This window comes from Glycine max, chromosome 15 (genome assembly GCF_000004515.6).
Source record: "Glycine max cultivar Williams 82 chromosome 15, Glycine_max_v4.0, whole genome shotgun sequence".
Classification (NCBI taxonomy): domain Eukaryota; kingdom Viridiplantae; phylum Streptophyta; class Magnoliopsida; order Fabales; family Fabaceae; genus Glycine; species Glycine max.
Window position 1 is genome coordinate 23774130 of NC_038251.2, and position 13752 is coordinate 23787881.

The 13752-nt window shown below is 29.6% G+C and overlaps 1 long non-coding RNA gene and 1 pseudogene across 4 annotated transcripts; both read right to left on the reverse strand.

Moving 5' to 3' along the window:
• Positions 1–2894: 2894 nt before the first annotated feature.
• Positions 2895–3948, reverse strand: LOC102665780 (uncharacterized; annotated as a pseudogene).
• Positions 3949–4292: 344 nt separating this feature from the next.
• Positions 4293–8050, reverse strand: LOC102660691 (uncharacterized). 4 transcript variants are annotated; one of them, XR_005888598.1, is made up of 8 exons: positions 7847–8050; positions 7252–7398; positions 6896–7153; positions 6710–6794; positions 6071–6618; positions 5822–5979; positions 5304–5477; positions 4296–5070 (listed from the first exon to the last, which is right to left on the reverse strand). It is a non-coding gene; the product is annotated as an uncharacterized lncRNA (long non-coding RNA). The 4 variants fall into 4 exon arrangements; XR_005888596.1 differs by having other exon boundaries at positions 6071–6227; positions 6314–6618; positions 6896–7398; XR_005888597.1 differs by having other exon boundaries at positions 4298–5070; positions 6896–7110; positions 7215–7398.
• Between the last annotated feature and the right edge of the window lie 5702 nt (positions 8051–13752).

Genomic DNA, 13752 nt, shown 5'->3' on the forward strand with positions numbered 1-13752 from the left:
GAATTTATTTTTTTGTTACAGAGCCAAATAGCCACCTTGTATGAGTAATTAAAGTAAACCTTTGCACCCAGTAAGCCAAGCATGATTGAATATTGTCCTGAACCCTAGCCAAAGTAAGTAATTTTATCACACCTTGCTCCAGGTTTTAGGAGAGCATTATCTTGATGGAAATTGTTTGGTTCAAATTTGAGAGGGGGTGGTTTTAGTAAATCATGTAAATGGCATAACCATGCTTCTATGCTTAAAAAAAAAGTAAAGCAATGGCAATTTGCAGCAAATGGCAAATAATTCTGAAACAACGGTGCCTGTGGGATTATTGGATGATGCTAATATGGGGATAAGTGCGGTAAGAAGAAGTTGGGGGCAGGAAAAAGAAATTTTTTGCATCCAAATAGAGAATTGATGTAAGCTCCATTGGAGCTTGTAGGCCTAGGATCTTCTTCATCAATGGATTCCTTTGCTTCTTGGAAAATGAATGGCAGCGGAATGGAGAAAGGAAGAGAGAGAGGAGACGCCACTTCAAGGAGAAGATGAGTCTAGAAGAAGCTCACCACCATAGGAGGCCATGGATATGAGCTTGGAGGAAGAAGGAGATGAATGAAGGGAGAGGGAGAGAAGAGCACAAAATTTTGTGATCTAAATGAGCTTTGAAATCTGAAGTTTAATATTCAAATGATCAAAGTTGAAAAAAATGCACACACATGACCTCTATTTATAGCCTAAGTGTCACAAAAAAATGGAGGGAAATTCAAATTTCACTTGAATTTGAAATTGAATTTGTGGAGCTAAACTTTGGAGCCAAAATTTCACTAATTATGATTAGTGAATTTTAGTTATGGTTCAGCCCACTAATCCAAGATCAATTCCAAGATCAATCCCTTCCTACATTTCCACCGCCACAACCAATCAACACCACCATCTTCGGCTAAGAGATTTGTAGTAGATTCTTTCATGTAATCAAGGACGGATACAAAGATGTATGGGGGCGGCCGGGGAAAATTTTTTTGGCTCAATTATTTAAATATTTAATATTTATTGCTCGAAGAAAATTAAGTAAACAATGACGAAATCCTTTTTTTATTTTATTTTATTTTCTTCTCATATATAGAAAGAATCTTGAGGCCTGAGGAGGGGAGGGGGCAAGGCCCCTGCTATGTCACTGCATCTAATATATGTTTAAAACAATTTTAATTTTGACGAGTAGAAGCCGAGGTAAAGGATTGTCATCTTTAAATTCCTTAGAACCAATTCCACCAAAACCAGACTATCGTGTGTTTTAATTTTGATTTTTATTTCTCCAAAGCAATTAAATTCTAAATCCCTCTTTGTGGTTTCTATATTATATTTAATTAATTTTATGAGTTATACATCAAACTTCAATTTCTGAAAACAAATACCCGATTATTATCGTTTCAAAATTATCACTAAACCGATGTTCTTGTCCTTATCTCATCAATGGACAACTCCTCCAAAAGTGCAACCTAGGTGTCAAATTGCCACTAAGACATTTAACATTTGTTAACGTAATCGATGGCATCTTTCTGGTTGGCCAATCATAGCTAGCGCATAAAGCCATGCAAAGCCTTTTCCGCTAAGATGATAATGTCTACAAATCCTTAACACCACCTAAAGTATTTAATTTACTATACATTTCTAATTGTTCATGTTGCTTGCATGATAACTATCTTGAAATGTTGATTCAAAGTTCAAACTATATTTACAAACGCCTGTTAATCCAAGTGACAATTCTTGTGTAAGGCCTCAGATAAAATGAGAGAAAATTATCTTCTTAAACTAGTTATATACCTGTCCGTACGGATGGAATAGCGTCTATGTTTTACTATCGATTTTATTTTCAGTAGTTGTTGTATGAAAAGATTGATGTCTATGTATCATATAATTTTATGAAAAGATTTAGCTATACACTATGTTAGACATTAAACTGAAATTTTGATATCCATTAGTATTGCATAATCTATTTCATAGTGTCTGTTTGATAAATACAATAACCCTACAACACATATATTATACTACAAATCAAATATGGTATGTCATATATATATATATATATATAGTAAAGACATCATACATATGGATACCATATATGCATATCAAAAAATTATCATTGTTTCTAATGGATATCCAAAAAGCTGCAATCCCATGTTGGTTTCATAATTCCATGGTAGCATATGTCTCCTAAATTGAAGACCGCCTAATCAGAAAATAGGGACAATGAACACTTAGTTATTAAGAAAATTTTTGGCATTCTCGACAAATCTATGCATGTTGAATTCACTTTTTCTATTAATTATTCATTATATTCAAGATAATATAACAATTACACAACAAATGAGTAGATGATATTATTGAGAAACATTTGTACTAATTATAGTTAATTTCAAGCTTATAATGTGAAGTTTTACCTCAAAAAATGTTTGTAACAAACAAAACATGCATAATAGAATGAAGGTGCACCACATAACCAAGTCCATTGTGTGTGGACCTGTTGAATCAGGAAAAAAATTGAATAAGTTAGTTCAATCAAACTTTATAAAATATTTTGTACCTAAATTTGTTATTATAATATTTATAATAATAGTTTGCTAACCTTCCCTAAAGGTTTTGAAAAACGTCTTTGTATCCCATGTTAATAGTGGTATTGCAAGGCTTGCCTTGTTGATCAAGAATTAAAATGCGTAATCCTTGTTTACTCTGCACTCTAGATAGTGCCACATAAATCTAACCATGACTAAAAACAAGCCTTGGTAAATATAATACAACATCTAACAAAGATTGTCCTTGAGATTTGTTTATGCTCATAGCAAATGAAACCATGAAAGGAAATTGCCTTCTAATCAATTTAAAATGCCATGGTGATTCTGAAGGAGACATATTCATCCTTGGAATATATGTTTTATGGCCAATGTTCTTCGTGGAAATGATCTTTCTTCAATGATATGAGCACCAAGTCTTGAGATAATAAGCCTAGTACCATTGCACAACCCGTCTTTTGATGTGTTAAGTGAGTTTAGAAATTCTGGAGTGACTGTTTCAGATGTTAGATTTTGAAGTGCATCTGATTTGTTGATACTATCAGCACTGTAATATTCTTTCTCATCTCCAAGTATCAAGACATGACATACTCATTGACTTTATCAACAACTTCAATTGTAGAGGCAAGTATGGATCTTGATTGTAAGTACTCAGGATTGTTGTAGAACTGTAGCAAATTAGGATATGTTCTGTTCACAATTTCCTCTAAAGGATTATTGTAATCATTTATGAGAAATTCATCTGGAATAGTTATTTCAACATATCCATCATTAGGCTCACAAGTATACCATCTCCTATATCTAGCATCCATTTCGAAAATGCCCTTAAGTCTGAGCTTCAAGTATTTTCAGAACTATTTTGTAAGCGCATGTTTTTTGTCAACCTCAAAACCTGACAGTGATTCCAAAGATAAGAAGAATTTATAGCTGCATGGTCTATATTAGATCTATTGCCCTTAGGTACAACTGGAAGAATCTGACAGAAGTCACCACCAAAGACAACTAATTTACCACCGAATGGTAAATGATTTGAATTTGTATCTCATATAATGTCCTTTAAGCTTTTGTCAAGTGCTTCAAAACAAAACTTGTTACACATTGGAGCTTCATCCCAGATAATTAATTTAGTGACTTTCAATAATTCAGCTAAGTCACTACCTTAGTGTATGTTGCATGTTGAACTTGCAATTGCAAGTACAGGAATGACAAATTTTGAATGTGCAGTTCTTCTTCCAGGTAGCAAAAGAGAGGCAATACCACTTGAAGCAACAGTCAACATAATGTCACCTATTGATCGGATTGTCGATGCCAATGTTTTCCACATGAAAGTCTTTCCAGTACCTCCATATCCATAAAGGAAGAAAACTCCACCATATTGTGCTTCAACAACATTCATTATTTTATGAAATATATCATTTTTCTCATCTGTAATTTAGTGTAGCTATTTGTTACATGGAAAAATAATATTATAAGAACCACTTGATTCATGATAAGTTAGATAATTACGTGAGTGAAGAATAATAAGAATTGAAATCATGTTGTAGTGTTTCTTTATTATAGTCCAATTCTTCATGAATAAGCTTATTACCAACATGCTCTGGGGCATAATCTATTGGATAAGGCATGGCAGAAAAACTACTGAGACTTTTACCATTTCCTTGTAAAAGGTCCTCAATTCGACACAAACATCTATGTTGCACCTCTTCATCTATGAGTTGTCCTATATTGAAAATTGAAGTAGGAAACAAATATATACAATGTTATCCCCTTGGTAACCTTTTACATAGAATCGATAAAAGTTTTAAGTTTAATTTTTAAAGGTTGAGTTTCATGTAGCTAAATATTTTTCTGAAATATATACCTTGGTTTGGATATTATATTTTGTGATGGTAACGAATATCATTTGCCATCCACTGCCAAGTCTTTTCTCAAACATACTCTAGCCTACTCATGTTGTTCATCAAAGGCATGTATACAAAGAGTTTTCAAAGGAAATGGGCAGTGCCCCAATCTTTTGCCTCTCTAATTGCACCAATGAATTCTTCATCATTTCCAAGAAATCCAATGCAAAACATGCAGCTCTGAATGTTGGATATCGAACACCATCAATTTTTCTGATTTCATCATAACTGGTTGGTCCTTTTGCAACAAAAAGAATCATTCTCACGAAGAATAGCTCACCAGTAGATGGTGGTATCCATATTAGATGCCCAATTGTATATCCTTGTTTTCTTGGCTTCCAACATCTATTGCGAGCCACATACACAAAGCTAGACACATATTGAGGGTATGTTAGTTTTCTATCATGTGGGTAAATCTTGTTTGCTTCCATCCATGTTGTGAACATAGATTCTTTGACAGTTTTCTTAGACATCATTGCATCAATATATTGTTTGCCCTTTAAAATAGACAGGATGTTCATCTTCCGAATGAAAGTATAAATGCTCAATTGCTGGTTTACGTCCATGTTGCAAAAAAACTAAAAATCTTCCAGCATGCTTCACATGGTGAGTCGTACCTACAATCAACAAATAAGTTGCCTAATACATAAATAACTTACTGTCAAGAAGGTTTCTTGAGATTGAGTATCAGTAAAAATAGACTTGCCCTTGTCTATGATTTGTTCAAGCTAAAATACAAAAGGAAAAACATTCATGGGCATAATAATCACTAAATATCACAAAATCACAAAATAACATTAAAAAGAAAACCAACAGGAGAGTATTTGATGTTAGTTAGAATAATACATACATTATGCGGTGGTGAAAGTTTTGCTTTGATTGCAGTGATGATGTCTTTATTCTCACTAACATCCACAACAGAGCACTAACGATATTGAAGGCGATACTTGAACCTTAGAGCAAGTTGTTTTCCAATCAATTCATTGACACATGTTGGAAAAGAATTCATATTCTTCACACCTTCCTGGTTGGAAAAATTTGAACACGTTAATATTCAATAACGAAAATATATCATTCTAGCATTTACACTATATTAATTTACAGTATTTAAACATTATTTAAACCATAGCTTCACACTTACACCTTGCAATTGTTTCCTAGTCTCTACAACACTTCTGTTGAACATTTTTATGCAAACACTATCCCAAAAATGAAATCTTTTGGTTTCACCTTCATGCTTCATCACAATGACCAACTTATACCTTATATTTCAATATTTCAATTAAATGATAAAATGGACAGATATTTTATTGGTGAAACTAAATAATAAACAACACAACACAAAGCTTTATGGACTACAATGATAACCTAGGCAAAGTTTCATTTAGGGTCCTTTTACACGACCCACATGTAGCTGGGAACACTTTAGCCTCAACAGAACAGGTATAATACAAACAGCTATAGTAGCTCCATGGATCCTTCACCAAGACTTCATCAACAGTCCCAACAGTCAAACATTATAAATCCTGGTTTGACAAAAAACAATTGTAATATATTAGCACACATGTGCACAAATTAGATATTGGTTAATAACAAAAGAATGAAATGGAACTTGACCTGTGTCAGTGGTTTTATCTCACCTAGCCTCACCACTTTTGCATTACGTAAAAATCTACCAAGTGAGGAACCTTGAGATCCCTGAGAAAACTGAGATTGAGAATAGGCATCTCCCTAAGTTACTTCACCAGTATAATAAGGCTTGGAAAGATCCAATCTGTATGGTAAACAAATCTGAAGAACTCTTTTTTTTTTGTCAAAATCAATTTATAAGGATTTTTGAAGTGTTAAAATAGTTTATACCGTTTTAGGAAATCATGAATTTCTAACATGTCAGCATTAATATACATCTTGGATGCTATCTTAGTGTTATGAACACTAAGTGGATATTTATATGCAATTATATACCAAGAGTTTAGTATGAATTCTAAATTTAAAATAAAAACATTATAGAATTGATAAGTACTAAATACTGACCAGTAGGTAGTTTGATTTTGGCAAGTGTTAACATCACAATTAATGGCTGCTTCTCAATTTTGTTTTTACTCAGAGATGCTCCAAGTTCTGCAACATAACTTTCCCAAACAGTGATTGTCATATCCACATCCCTGCATTACATATTCCATTTTTAGGAGCACTTATAGTGTAACTAAAAATAATTGCTTCTCAAAAATGAATAAATGCTACTAATGAACATACTTTTCGTCTCTAAGAACAACAATTACTCTATAAGGAGGTGATTGCGTATGTTGTTCTATGATATCCACCACCACACTGATAATATCTACAAATTTTATAAAACTCAAATGATTACAGAAGCATTAAAAAATGACATAAACAATAACTATCTAGAGAATGTGTAGCAAAATTGTTAAAAGAACATACCAACTAAAGTGTCCAGTTTTGCCTCACCCACAATGATGTCTTCAAAATATGTGAAATCATAGACATTCACAAGGATTTCAAGGCGTTCTTCTTCATTAACACATGTTGGTTTGACAAAATACAACATATAATCACTCTCCACTCTCCAATGCTTCTTACAACTAAAAAGTTTTCAAGAACATATGTTTTACCACGTTGCAGCAAGTGTCTAAATTCTGCAAAATAATCCTCACTTAGAGTAGCCCCAATCTTAGATCCCTACAAAAGACAACACAACAAAGACAATGCAAAGATTTTTTTATAAATTGAGGTGGTAAACCTTTTCTAACGCGTGAAGTTTATGATAGTGGAAATACATATAGTTTGGTCCATAAACACCATTTCAACCGCACATTTGCCCCTTGCTTTTCTATCAAACCAAAGGTCGGTTATACGAACAACTATTTTTCAAGTCCCTCTTTTCGAATGGATTTCACTAATGGCATTCTCTTTGTGAGGCATGGCTGAAACACAAAAAATATTCCAAACACATGGTAAGATGCTAGATTTCCACCAACAAAGAGAAAAAAAAAAAGGGAAATTAATAGAATAGAACACGTTTGAAAAGTCAACTAAAAATCAAAGCTAACTCCTTTGCATAAATCAACTAACATAGCAACTAATGGTTTGAAATCATTGAGTGTTCAAGCAAATCACAACAAATCAAACAAACTCACCTTTGTAAGAGGTTAAACCAAAAAAAAAGAAAAAGAAAAATAACAGAAAATCAGAGACAATGAAGCAGAAACAAAACTGAAATAGGATTTTATTACTCACAAATCCATTCACACTTCAAAAGGTGTCACATTATTAAACAAATTACATGTTCTTTCGCATTATTAGGAAAGTTAAATGAATGATTCTTAGGGCAATTAAATAGGAAAAAGCACAATAACAAACCACCATTTTTACCTGGGTCAACGGAAAGCAAGAAGAAGTGAGAAAATTGGTGGAGCAGAGGTCGGAGGCAGTGCGTTAGATCCGAAGTGAAAGCAAGAAAAATTGAAGAAAGAAGAAGATGATGAAGTGCAAAGAAGAGAAGAGTGGAGATGGAAGTACAATTAATATTCTTTTTTCATTTTTCATTTTTAACAAAGTGAAGTGAGGCCTTGAAATGATGCCACGTGGCACTTCCGAGCCTTCTTTGTTCAGAATAGATAATGATTCACCCGACTTTACTCGAATTTTACCAAAATCTAAAGAAAAAAAAAACAAAAACGAAAACGAAAAGGTTCAAACGAATTTTACCTTATTTTTGGATGCATTATATATATATATATATATTTCAATCCAAACTTAATTAACATAGTCTAGCAACTTGCATGGATAAATATTGACATTTTTGAATTCCGGTTCAGCGAAGCTAGCGATATTTTTATCCGCCGTCACGACAATGCCAAAAGTTCATATGCGTCATTTGGTGTGGCATCACCATCATCAACGTACTAACCCACATGCATTTTTCATATATACTCCAATAGTATCAAGACACTTTTTTTTTTGGGTGAAGTCATTATTCTAAAGTTAATGACTAATTTCTGGAAGCATAAGATCTATTTAAAAAATTAATGTTTTTTAAGAGATGTTTTTCTATTAAGCATGGGATCGGAAATCAAATCCTGATCAAATGTTTTTAGAAACAAGATTACTTAACATGTTACATCATGTCGATTCATTAGCATCAAAGACATTGAAGAAGCAGTACGCTGCATATATACATATAATAATGATTTAAATATATTTATGGTCCATCTAAATTAATGTTTTTAAATTTTGGTTACTTTTTAATATTTCAATGTTGGGATTAGTTACTACTTCAAATGCGATATAAATTTATGTTTTTTAGAATTGGTTGGAATGTGTTAAGCTTATTTTTCTAATTTAAATCCTATAAATTTAATTTTTTTCAATTTTGATTCCAAGATATTTTTCTCATTTTTAGTTTGAATAAGTTTGTATTTTTTAGTTTTGGTTCCTATAAATTAAAATTTTTTATTAGAAAAAAGATTAAAATCTTAAAAAGAGATTAAAAATGAAAAAAAACACAAACTTCTAAAGACTAAAAATTAAAAAAAAAATATATCAATTTTTAATAACTAAAATTAAGAAAATAAACTTATAAAGATAAAAAATAAAAAACACTCACTTATCACAACTAAAAATATATTCAAGCATACCAAGTAATTGCACGAGGCTCTGTACCGAGCCAGCAAAGCCACCGTCACATTGCAGCCATAAACATCACATACATGCCGTGTTATGGAGGGCATGCAAGTTTGGTTGAACAAACTTCAAAGGTTGAAAAAACACATACATGTAGAGGGCCTCACCAGGGTGTATAGTTCCAAAGAGGGCCAAGGAAAAGCAACCATTGCAATCAATCAGAAATGGAAAAATGAAGCAGCCTTCTTCCCCGCTTCTTCAAATATTGACTTGTGAGAAAAGCTGAAAAGGAGGCTAATGGGATAATGCTAAACTTTGCATTTATTTCATAAAGCAATTTGAGGAATGGAGCCAATTTCTCTCTTTAAGCCTTGGACATGGACAAACCTACCACTGAGTTTGTAACCCAGTATCCACCTAAATATGAGATTAATTACGTATAAAATGTGATTAATTTTTATTTAGAAGTGATATGTTTAAAAATAAATAAACACATTGTATATAATTTATTAATATATGATTGATAATGTTATGACATTATTGATTGTTACACATAATCAATTATATATATAAATGAAATTGTCATCGTGACATGATCTAATCTTTTGTACTTGAAATTAAACTAAGAAATATAATTTGTAGTTTGAGAATAAGTCAGCTGTGTTAATATTGTGATAAATAATTTTATTTAACTAAGATTAAATTATCTTTTGGTAAAGGATATAGTCTATATCAAAATGTCTGTTCAGTTGAATGATTATACACTAATGATATGAAAAATATTTTTATATCGTTAATCAATTATATATAAATGCTAGTATATCTTTTAAGAAAAATATTTTTACGTTATTAACGCATAACCTATTTTCTCATTTTTTTACAAGGATAAATTTGTCACTATATGTATATACCTCCTCCCGTCTTTTTGTGACTAATTTTTTTGTTATAGCAACCAATATGTATTTTATTGACTAAGGTTGTTAACTTAATCATTAATTCCCAACTTTTAAAGCTTTTAAAACATTTAATGATTATTGTCGTCATAAAAATGCACTTTCTCGTACAATAACCTTTCCAATAATATGGGACAGTTGCGTTTGCCAACCAAGGCGTTATAGTAATCAGCTGGAAAAAAATGCTGTATCCTAGAATAGATTAAGGTCCTGTTTGGATAAAATTTCTCAATAAATAGAAAAAAAAAAGAATAAAGTTCTTCCAACAAGTTAAACTAGTTTATGCAATATTATTTAAGTTAATTTTTTAGAGAAATTAGCTTATGCATTAGTTAATTATAATTTTGTGTGAAAAACTTAACTTATTGGGTAAGGCTAACCAGTAATTTTAGAGTACTAACAAGGAGCTAATTAATATAGTCAAAATACTAACTAATGCATAAGCAAATATATAGCTCTAATTGATTAAAATTACGTAAATTGATTTATATAAAATCTTATTTCTAAAAAGGAGCTAATAATATTTACAAAATATAGTTGTAGTTACCACCATGTATTAGATGCACTGTGCAAACAAATGGTCTTACTCTAGGTTCTTAAAAATCAAGTGGAATGTTGTGTGACCGGGACGTATAAGTATTAACCAGGGTCAAGTTTTAATTAGATAAAGCTCACATTAATGTCGGCACACAGAGTTCACATCACTCATATATAGCAAAATAAGAAATAAATGTTTTTTTATATAAAAAAATTTAAATATATTTTTAGTGCTTTAAATTTAGGTAATTATTTTTTTATTCTTTTAATATAAAATATGTTTTTATTAATTCCTTAAATTTTCAAAAAATTACTTTTAATTCCTCTCATTCTTTATATTGATAGTGTCATAATTTGTAGTAATTTTTTATCATGAGAAATGTTTTTTAAATTAATTTCTTTTAAAATGATTCGTGACAAATTAAAATTATTATAATTTGTAAAAATCTATCATAATTTTACATCCAAATTTTTATCTTTCTTCTTTAAAACTGTTAGAATATGTAAGCAATCTCATTAAACCATACGAGTCAAATATTTTGACGATTTAAAATCATCAGAGATCATCTTTTATAAAATTGAATTAAAATAAATAAATTTTGAATATTAAAAATCATCACAATTGTGAAACCACAAATGCAATGAACAAAGAGAGACTAAAAGTAACTTTTTGAAAATTTGAGGGACTAATAAAGTAATTTTTTAAGGACTAAAATAATAATTATCTAAATTTAAAGAACTAAAAATATATTTAAACATAAAAAATAAATGAAACTTCTTGTAGTCATTATTATAAGATTCAATTAACTAATTAATTAGAATTAAAAAATTAGTTAATTTATTGAAAGCATTAAGTTTATCTTAAATTAATTTTTTTTTTCTAAAACTATTCTTGTGAACAATTACTTGGTAACAAACATGAATGATTTGTTTCTTTCAATGTCATTTTAGAATTGACTTTAATGAAATGTATTTTTCTAAAAAAATAATTAATACATAAAACATTTTAAAATTGAATCTTATAAAAAGACAAAAAACATACTTTTAATTTGGATTTTATAATAAGAACATGATGGAGTAATTTTTTTATTATAAGAAACATATGATCACTTTTAAATATATTAATTTTTAATTTTTTGTATACCTCCAATTTGTTATGAAGTCTATTAATGAGATATAACTCATTTTCCATGAAAGTGTATTCATTTATATTGAACTACTACCAATATAACTCCTATTTATTGGTTGAATTTTTATTTTTTTATGAGTAGAGTCATTACATCTGCTTAAACACAATTGATTCTATGAATATTTTTGAAATAAAACTTAATTAAATTTATGACAATATTAATCAAAATGAATTAATTTAACTAATTTTATGTCTTATGAGTTGAGTATTCATTTTTATGTACAAGAACAATGGTAGTAAAGGCCAGAGTTTGAAGTAAAACATAGTTTTAGTTTATCAAACTTGAAAGGGGTACATAACAAAATGTGGTTGATTTGAGTAAAATTAGGTTTCAATCTTTTAGTAACATCTTGTATTTGAGGCTTTGTAAATAAAAAAAGAAATTTCATTGAGAGAAAAGACTTTGTTAAAGGATCAATCAAGTTTGTTGATAGATATTACTCATTGACAAAATTGACAAAATTGATGCATATTTTATACTTATAATATGATTAAAAAAACATTGAATTGAATCATATTAGTTGTTAAATGAATAAAAAAATATTATTTTCATCCTAATTAATAGACAAAAAAGTTGATTAATTTAATCATGTTCCATAAAATAACTAAATTGATTAAACTTTTAAAGACGAAAATATTTTTTATTTTTGAAACTAATATAATGATTTGAAATATTTCAGGGATCAAATTAGATTATTTTACTTTACAAATTCTATAAAATTAGGACTATCTTTTGTTACTAACTCCGAAGTAGAGGGATACCATATTATTTTTCTAAATCACATATTTTGCATGAAATTTATAAGCTGAAATTAAAAAGATGATTGATTTAATGATGATTAGAAAAATAATTTACACTTTTAGTATGTCTCAGTTTTTTTCTTCTTTCAATTCTATCCTTATCTCTTTTAAGTTCAATTTAATCCCTTTTTATAAAGTTATTGATTTAATGATGATTAGAAAAATAATTTTTGACAATTAAAATCCCTCACAATTGACACAAATGACTAATTTAAAATAAGAAGTAACAAAACTAAACTAAAACTATTAAGTTTATATAAGAAATTAAAAGTGTGATTTTTTAAGGAAATAAAAAAGTGTGATTTAGACCTTAAAAAAATACGTACAATGAAAGTAGACTAAATACTAAGTTTATTTTAACAACCATGGTCTTAGTCACTCTGATGGAATTTGGATGTATTTGTATAAATTTCAATTTTTTTAAACCAATTACATGATTGAACATGATTCTAGGATTTAATCACACATAAAACTTTTCATCTTTTCTTATGAGTATATTATGTATAGAACAAACCATAAGTTTTCTTCTATAAATTCGATGCGTGTTGATGATGACAAATGAGCTACATACACAAATCAATACTAATATTAAATTTGTCCGGTCTCCATTTTAACAAACGCATGTTAGCATTGCTATTTGAACCATATTACTTTCTCTCTCTTGACCTGTTGGTTTCTGACAAAAATTGTTGTGTAGCAGTTACTTTTTTACTTCACTTGTGCAAAGCACGAGATCCAGTATTCTAATTGGGTCAATACCAAGATCTAATACCATCCGACTACGTGATATTTTTTGTTTTTTGTTAGTGATGCTTTATTAGTAGGTGCCATGGTGATAATGGTAGGTATTAAGTAGGGTACTAACAATAGGAATGAACAATCATTTCAAATAGTTATGTGAATTTAAGGAAATTAATCACTTCTTTGTACGTACTTGTTTGATAAAATAAACAAACTTTAGTTTTGGCCTATAAAATAATTTCCTTTCATTTTCTTCCTTCTAAAATTTAAAACTATTCGTTTTAAATTTATAAAATAAGTAAATTGTAGTTTTGATTTTTGTAATTTTTTCTTTGATTTCTATCTCTCTAAATTTTGACATCAATGTTTTAATTTACAACACATTTTAAGATAAATAAATAACATTCATTTTAGGATTGATTCAAAGGAATTCA